Consider the following 7,500-nt stretch of genomic DNA (forward strand, 5'->3'; position numbering starts at 1 on the left):
TGCAAAACATGTTTTATTACACGTCAGTTTCTGCAGTTGAAAGAGAGGCAAAATAACATGTGCATGAGAACGTGTATTAAGACTCTTTTGTTTACAAGTCAGTTTTTGGAGTCTTAAAAAGTATATTTTCCTAACGAACTTATTATTCCCAACATTTAACTAATTTACCCTATTCCTCCGTCTTTTCAGGTAAGTTACCCGTTAACCGATAACCGTTAATACGATGCGTGGATGTCTACGGTAAGTGACCTTCCTCGCTTGTTGCCTTTTCTTCTCCTCTCTGCTCTTCCCTTTCTCTCCGTCATCGCGAATTGGGCGGATTGAGAGCACCCCCCCCCCCCCCGCCCGCCCGCCAATAATTTCGGCGCGGTCTCGGTTGGCCCGCTGGCATTCCGGGGCGGCGCGTGCGGGGATTGGCGACCTTTAAAGTTCAGCTCATCGCGATGCAGGGCGCTGCTTTATATTTAAGGGACTTTGATTGGAGGAATACGCAGTGGGGGCTTCATAGACCTTTTGTGACCGCGTTGTGTGGGGGGTGGGGTATTTAGGTGCCCTTTTTGTTCTGTGTATCAGTATTTTTTGTAACTTTTTTCATCCGAGAACTGATTCAAACGTCAATATACTTTACAGTAAGTATATATATATATATATATATATATATATATATATATATATATATATATATATATATATATATATATATATATATATGGAATAACGAAGGGAGATGAAGGGACCGCGCACATACACCGAAGCACAAGCGCAAACACACGAGTGTAAAGGCACACACGCACACATGCACGTACGCGCGCGCACACACACACACACACACACACACACACACACACACACACACACACACACACACACACACACACACACACACACACACACACACACACACACACCGGCACGGGAGCACACACACACACATACGGAGAGGGAGAAGAGGGAGAAGGGGACGAGAGGGAGAAGGGGACGAAGAGGGAGAAGGAGAGACAGACAGACAGACAGACTGACTGGTAGATGCAGCTTGAATTTTCCCTTAGTCTTTTCCACAAATGTGTCCAGTGCATTAAAGAATGTTATGATAGTTCAGTGTATGTACCAAGAATCATTTCCGTGTCGACGGGTCCGAGTGCGTGATATTGTTTTAGAAACGGCAGAGAAAAAGTTGAATGGCCCGCGATAGGCCCAGAGCCAGAGTCTGTTATTAAGTTCCGGACGCGGTGTAAATACGCTCAGTACGGTAAACGGGCCAGCCAGGTGCACTGACGCCGGCCTGTCACGCGGCGGCGGTGTATGGGGGCGAGCCGCTGAGTTGCAGGTTCCGTTTTCCGCTGGGCGGGGAGAGGGAAAGGGGAAGAGCGGAGAAAGGGTAGCGAAAAGGGGAGAGGGAAAAGGAAGAAGGAAAGAAGGAGGTGTTAAAGAAGTGAGGGAGAAGAGGAATGGAAAGGGGAGAGGGAAGGGGAAAGGAAAGGATTGAGATAATGCAGAGGTGCAGACGGAACTTAATTATATGGACGATCCTTCTCATGGGATGGAATGAGAGGAGAAGGAGGGAAGAAGAGAATGTGTGAGGAGGAAAGGAAGGAAGGAGGGAGCACGTAGAGGAAGCAGAGAAACAATGTGTAGATGCATACGAACAGAATAAATTAAAAAAAATCCGATGAAAAGAATAGATCCGTTCAGTGAAATAAAGTCAACACGCGTGACCCACAATTCGCGTGACTTTGGTTGCCATGGCACTTGCAGGTTGCGTGGGAGGAATGCAGAGCGACGAAAATGATTAAAATGAAAATGAAAACAATAACAAGATGTCGATGAATAAAACAAAGTTGATAGTGGTATGAATAAAAAAAATATGTGTCTTTGTTGTAGGATATAATTGTCAAAAAGATGAAACGATAACATGGTGTCGATGAATAAAACAAAATTGATAGCGACATGAATGGGAAAAAAGTCTGATAATTGTAGGAAATAATTGTGAAAAAGATGTGGTTAAGGTGGCGGTGATGATGATGAATATGAATATGAAATCGAGTGCGGAGAAGAATGAGAGAAAGATTTAGAAGGAGAAAAGTCAAAAGCAGAAGAAAGGAAGGGAAAATAAAAAGGAAACTCGGATAAAGGGGTGGCAGGCGAATAAAAGGATCGGGTAAGAGGATTATAGAGAGAGAGAGAGGATGAAACGAAGGGAGAAGAGGCGCATGGACGAAATGTTTGGAATGACAAAAAGAAAATGAACAGAGGGGAGGGAGAGGAAAGGGAGAGGAAGGGAGAGGAAAGGGAGAGGGAAAGGGAAAGGGAGAGGAAGGGGAAGAGGAAGAGGGAGAGTGAGAGGGAGAGGGAGAGGGAAAGGGAAAGACAGAGAGAGAGAGAGTAAGAGCGAGAGCAAGCAATAATCATAATGTCGGGGCAGCGAAAAATACGGATGTAAGTTGGGAAAAGGTAATAAGAAAAAGAAAGTAGAAGAGAAAGGGAAGGCGAAGCCGGACTGAATAACGAAAGGCGTGAAAGTAAAAGCAGAAAAAACAAATGAAGATTTAATTAGAAAAATGGGTAAGAGAGGGACAGGAACAGAGGGACGGAAAGCCGGAAGGGAGAATTGGGGGTGGAGAGAGGGAAGGGGAGGAGGAGAGGGGGAGGAGGATAAGGAAGGAGGAAGGAGGAAGGGGAAGGGGAATGGGAAGGAGGAGAGGGAGAAGGGGACGGAGATGGAGAAGGGGACGGAGAGGGAGAAGATGGAGAAGGGGACGGAGAGGGAGAAGAGGGAGAGGGGGACGGAGAGGGAGAAGGGGGGAAGAGGAGTGGGTGTGGTGAACTGTCGCCGCGTTGCTGTTGAGGTGCAGCGCGTCTATCAGTATTGACCGCTATTTTGAGGCCCAGTATATTGATGATTAATACGGCTTTTGCCCGGATGTCGATGCAAGATGGTGGATCTCCCCGCCTCCGGACTTTTGTGTTTGCATTTTTTTTCCCATCATGTAAGACGACCGTTTCGAAGGAGTTACTCCCGCGCGCGGAAATGCTGACTGGCACGGAGTTACTCCCGCCCGCACGTTGGAAAAAAAAGGACCATTTTAGTTGGGTGGCATATCGATGAAGCCCCGGTTGCGTTGCGGGAATGACGTCACCACATTACGCAACGCAGGTCATGTTGGGTCAATGCGGCCGCGGTGGACGAGGTTAAGGTGGCCAGCGTATTATGCTTGTGGCCGAGGAGAGGTTTTATTTATTTGTTATAAACTGTTTGGATTTACATATACACATACGGACGCACACACAAACACACATGCATATATATATATATATATATATATATATATATATATATATATATATATATATACACACACACACACACACACACACACACACACACACACACACACACACACACACACACACACACACACACACACACACACACACACACACACACACACACACATACATACATACATACATACATCATACATAGATGGATATATAGATAGATGGATATATAGATAGATGGGTATATAGATAGATAGGTAGATAGGTAGGTAGGTAGATATATAGATAGATAGATAGATAGATAGATAGATAGATAGATAGATAGATAGATAGATAGATAGATAGATAGATAGATAGATAGATAGATAGATAGATATCGACATATACAGTTTGTTTGTTTATGTATTCATGCATTGCTAGATTTATTAATATGTTTGATATTGCATATATCAAGCAGGGAATCTTAGCTTATATTTTTATATTTGTCAAGCTCTTTGTTGATTATGAATGCAATGCAGACGGCATATTATCACCAGAATAAATTAACGTTGTAAAATGTATAATTAGAAGAAGAAAAAAAAAAGGAATTTATTAAACAAATGGTCTTTTTTTTCTCTTGTGTTCAGTATTTCGATAATCATTTTAATGCCGGTGAATGCCAATTAGTTTCCTCCTTAGACCGTAAGTGCATTTGAAGCCCACTTGCAATGGCGTCGAGCTCGATTGGGAGTGCGGTTGAAATACAGCCTGACTTTGGAATACAGTAAAGTTATAGGAGAAAAAAAAATTGGGGTGGGAATAAATGTATTTCGTTGTGAATGCAGCTCGAATGCACTGGGAGGTAGGTAGGTTTTTTTTTTTTTTGATACATGCAGGGTATATTGTGGAGATGAATAAAGTTGCTTTGATGGGAAATTGATTCTTTAAAGCTGAGTACAGTACAGTTTCAATACCCATGACGCGAAGTTGATGAAATACCGCTGTAATGCGATTGGAATACGACGAACAGTGCGACCAGAGAGAGAGAGGGAGGGAGGAGGTCCGGAACGCAGTGTGAACTCGAGTGGAATGCAGCTGGAACGGCGCTGGAACACAGTTGGAATCAGTAGCGCTTCTGTTTCGTATTACGCTTCTCGTTCGCCTCGCCTCCCTTCCTAGTTTTTGTAGTGTCTTTCATTCCCATATCTCCATTCCACGTCTCTCTCTTTCTCCGTTCGCCATCTTCTTTTTTTTTCATTCCACTTCTCTCTCTTTCTCTATTCGCCTTCTCTCTCTCCTCCATTCCCTCTCTCTCTCTCTCTCCTCACTCTTCTCTCCTCTCTCCTCTCTCCTCTCTCTCTCCTCCCTCTCTCCTCTCTCCTCTCTCTCCTCCTCTCTCTCTCTCTCTCTCTCTCTCTCTCTCTCCATTCCCTATCTCTTTTCTCCATTCCCCTTCTCTCTCTTTCTTCATTCCCCATCTCTCTCCTTCTCTCCACTTTCCTTTTGTATCCTTCCCTCTCTCCTTCCTTTCTTTTTTCCTCTCTTTCTCTTCATATCCTCTCCTCCTCCTTTCTCCTCTTCCCTCCTCCTTCGCTCTTCTCCTCCCTTCGCTCTCTTCTCTCCCGTTCCTCTCTCTTCCTCTCCTACTTCTCCTTCTCTCTCTCCCTCCATTCGCTTCTCTCTCTCCTCCTCCTTCTCTCCCATTCGCCCTTCTCTCTCTTCTCCATTCCCTCTTCCTCCTCCTCTTTCCCATCCTCCCTCTGTCCGCCTTCCCTCCTGTCCTCCGTTCTCCTTGTTCCATTCCTTTCCCTTTCCTTCACCCATTCCCCCTCCATCCTTTCCCTCCTCCCCCTTCGCTCCTCTCTTCCTCCCTTCGCTCTTCTCCTCCCGTCGCTCTTCCTCCCGTCGCTCTTCTCTTCCCATCCTTGCCTTCTCCCTCCCTCCCTCCCCCCATCGCTCTCTCTCATGCCTCCCTACCTTCTCTCCCATTCCCGCCTTCCCTTTCATCGTCTCCATTATCTCCTCTTCCTCCCCTCGTTTCCATCCTCCCCATCGCATGTGTCCCGCCTTCCCTCCTCGTCCCTACGCTCCTTGTCCGCACATCCCCTTCCCTCGCCTCCCCCCCTCCTCCCCTGCCACTTCTCTCGTCCCTCCACCTTCTCCTCCTCCCTCCCATCCCTCGCTCCATCCCTCGCTCCATCCCTCGCCCTCCCTCCCATCCCTCCGCCTCCCTCCGCCTCCCTCCCATCCCTCCCATCCCTCCCATCCCTCCGCCTCCCTCCCATCCCTCCGATATCTCCAGATTGCTGTTGACATTTGTAAGAGAGGCTCGACCTGGGATATTGATACTGCATATTGTAGTGGCACGGGGGTGGGGTGGGGTGGGGGAGGGATGGAGTGTCGGAGCCAATTCCCGTGCCGGAGGGGGAGGGGGGGGGGGGGGGGGGGTTAGAGCTCGAGATCAAAGGGAGGCGAGAGGAGGAGAAGTGTCAGGAGGAAAATTAAGGGCGAGGAAGAGCATGTTTAAAAAGGGGGATAGAGAGAGAGCGCAATAAGGAAGGGGGGGAGGAGAGTAAAATGAATAAAGATCGGCGAATTTAGACGACCATCGTCATTTTCGACTTTGATGGCGATGATCAGGGCTGGCGGTGTGGTCACTGGTAGCATTGTGGTATGGTGGTGTTGGTGGTGACTTGTCCTATTGATATTACTGCTACTACTGCTGTTGATAATAACGTAATGATAATGATGGTTATAATAACAACTCTTGTAGTAATACTGATGATAATAGTAATAATAGTGATAATGTTATTGAGAGTTGATGATGATGATGATGATGATGATGATGGTGATGTATGATGAATGTGATATGATGATATGATGATGATGAGTGATGTGATGATAATGTGATATGATAATGCGATTATGGTGATGTGAAGATGAATGATATGATATAATATAATTCTGATATTGTATTTCGTTGTCGTCATCGTACTTATGCTTATATTACGCATAAAATGAAAACAGACTTGAAGTCACTTCATTTTGATGATGAGATATAGTAGGCACTAATTTCTAGATTATATTCCTGTCTCGTTAGTTCGACTTTTGCTGTAATTACGCATTAAGAAAGACACCAGACTGAACACTCATCAGTACAGCTCAGTACACGACTAGATTACATGCCATGACACGCACTGAAGTAATCAGGTAAAGGACATTAGAAAGCACACGCACACGCACTAACGTACACGCACACGCACACGCACACGCACCGCCACACGCACACGCACACACACACCACCACACACACGCACACCCACACCACACCACACTCACACCACACTCACACTCACACTCCACCTCTCACTCTCACTCACTCTCACACTCACACTCACACACCACCCACACACAAACACACACACAAACCACACACACACACACAACACACACACCACCACCACTCACTACACTCACCACTCACACACACACCACACCACACACACACACACACACACACCACACACACACTCACACTCACACTCACACTCACACTCACACTCACACTCACTCACTCACTAACACTAGCACACACTAACGCGCTCGCCCCCTCGCTTGCTATTAACATTATTATTATTATGGTTAGTATTGTTATCATCATCATCATCTTTATCATTATTACCATTATCATCATTATCATTATTATCACCGTCATCATTATCATTATCATCATCATTACTACAAACATCATACATCTCATCTCATCTCACACACTATCACACATCATCAACATCTCATCGCATCTCATCTCATTTCATCATTATCATCATTATCATCATTATCATCATTATCATCATTATCATCATTATCATCATTATCATCATTATCATCATTATCATCATTATCATCATTATCATCATCATTATCATCATTATCATCATCATTATCATCATCACTATCATCACTATCATCATCATCATCATCATCATCCTTTGAGGCAAGTACACTGCACTGTAGTAGTTAGACCGGCATTTGTTATTTACACGACTATCCTAGGAAGGTAATTAGGAAGGTAGGAGGGGAAGGGGAAGGGAAGGGGAAGGGGAAGGGAAGGGAAGGGAAGGGAGGGGAAAAGGGTGGGGAGGGGGGGGTTGAAGGGAAAAGGGAGATTTGGAAGGGAAACGGAAGGGAAAGGACGGGACTGACGGGGGAATAAGGGATGGGTTAGGGGAAAGGGAGAGG

The 7,500-nt window shown here is 45.6% G+C and overlaps 1 protein-coding gene across 2 annotated transcripts in view; it reads left to right on the plus strand.

The window, feature by feature from the left end:
• LOC119580955 (death-associated protein kinase 1-like) overlaps window positions 1-7,500 on the plus strand; it is a 79,485-nt gene that overhangs the window by 27,608 nt on the left and 44,377 nt on the right. The gene's annotated exons all lie outside the window — the stretch shown is intronic.

Source organism: Penaeus monodon, chromosome 1 (genome assembly GCF_015228065.2).
Source record: "Penaeus monodon isolate SGIC_2016 chromosome 1, NSTDA_Pmon_1, whole genome shotgun sequence".
NCBI lineage: Eukaryota > Metazoa > Arthropoda > Malacostraca > Decapoda > Penaeidae > Penaeus > Penaeus monodon.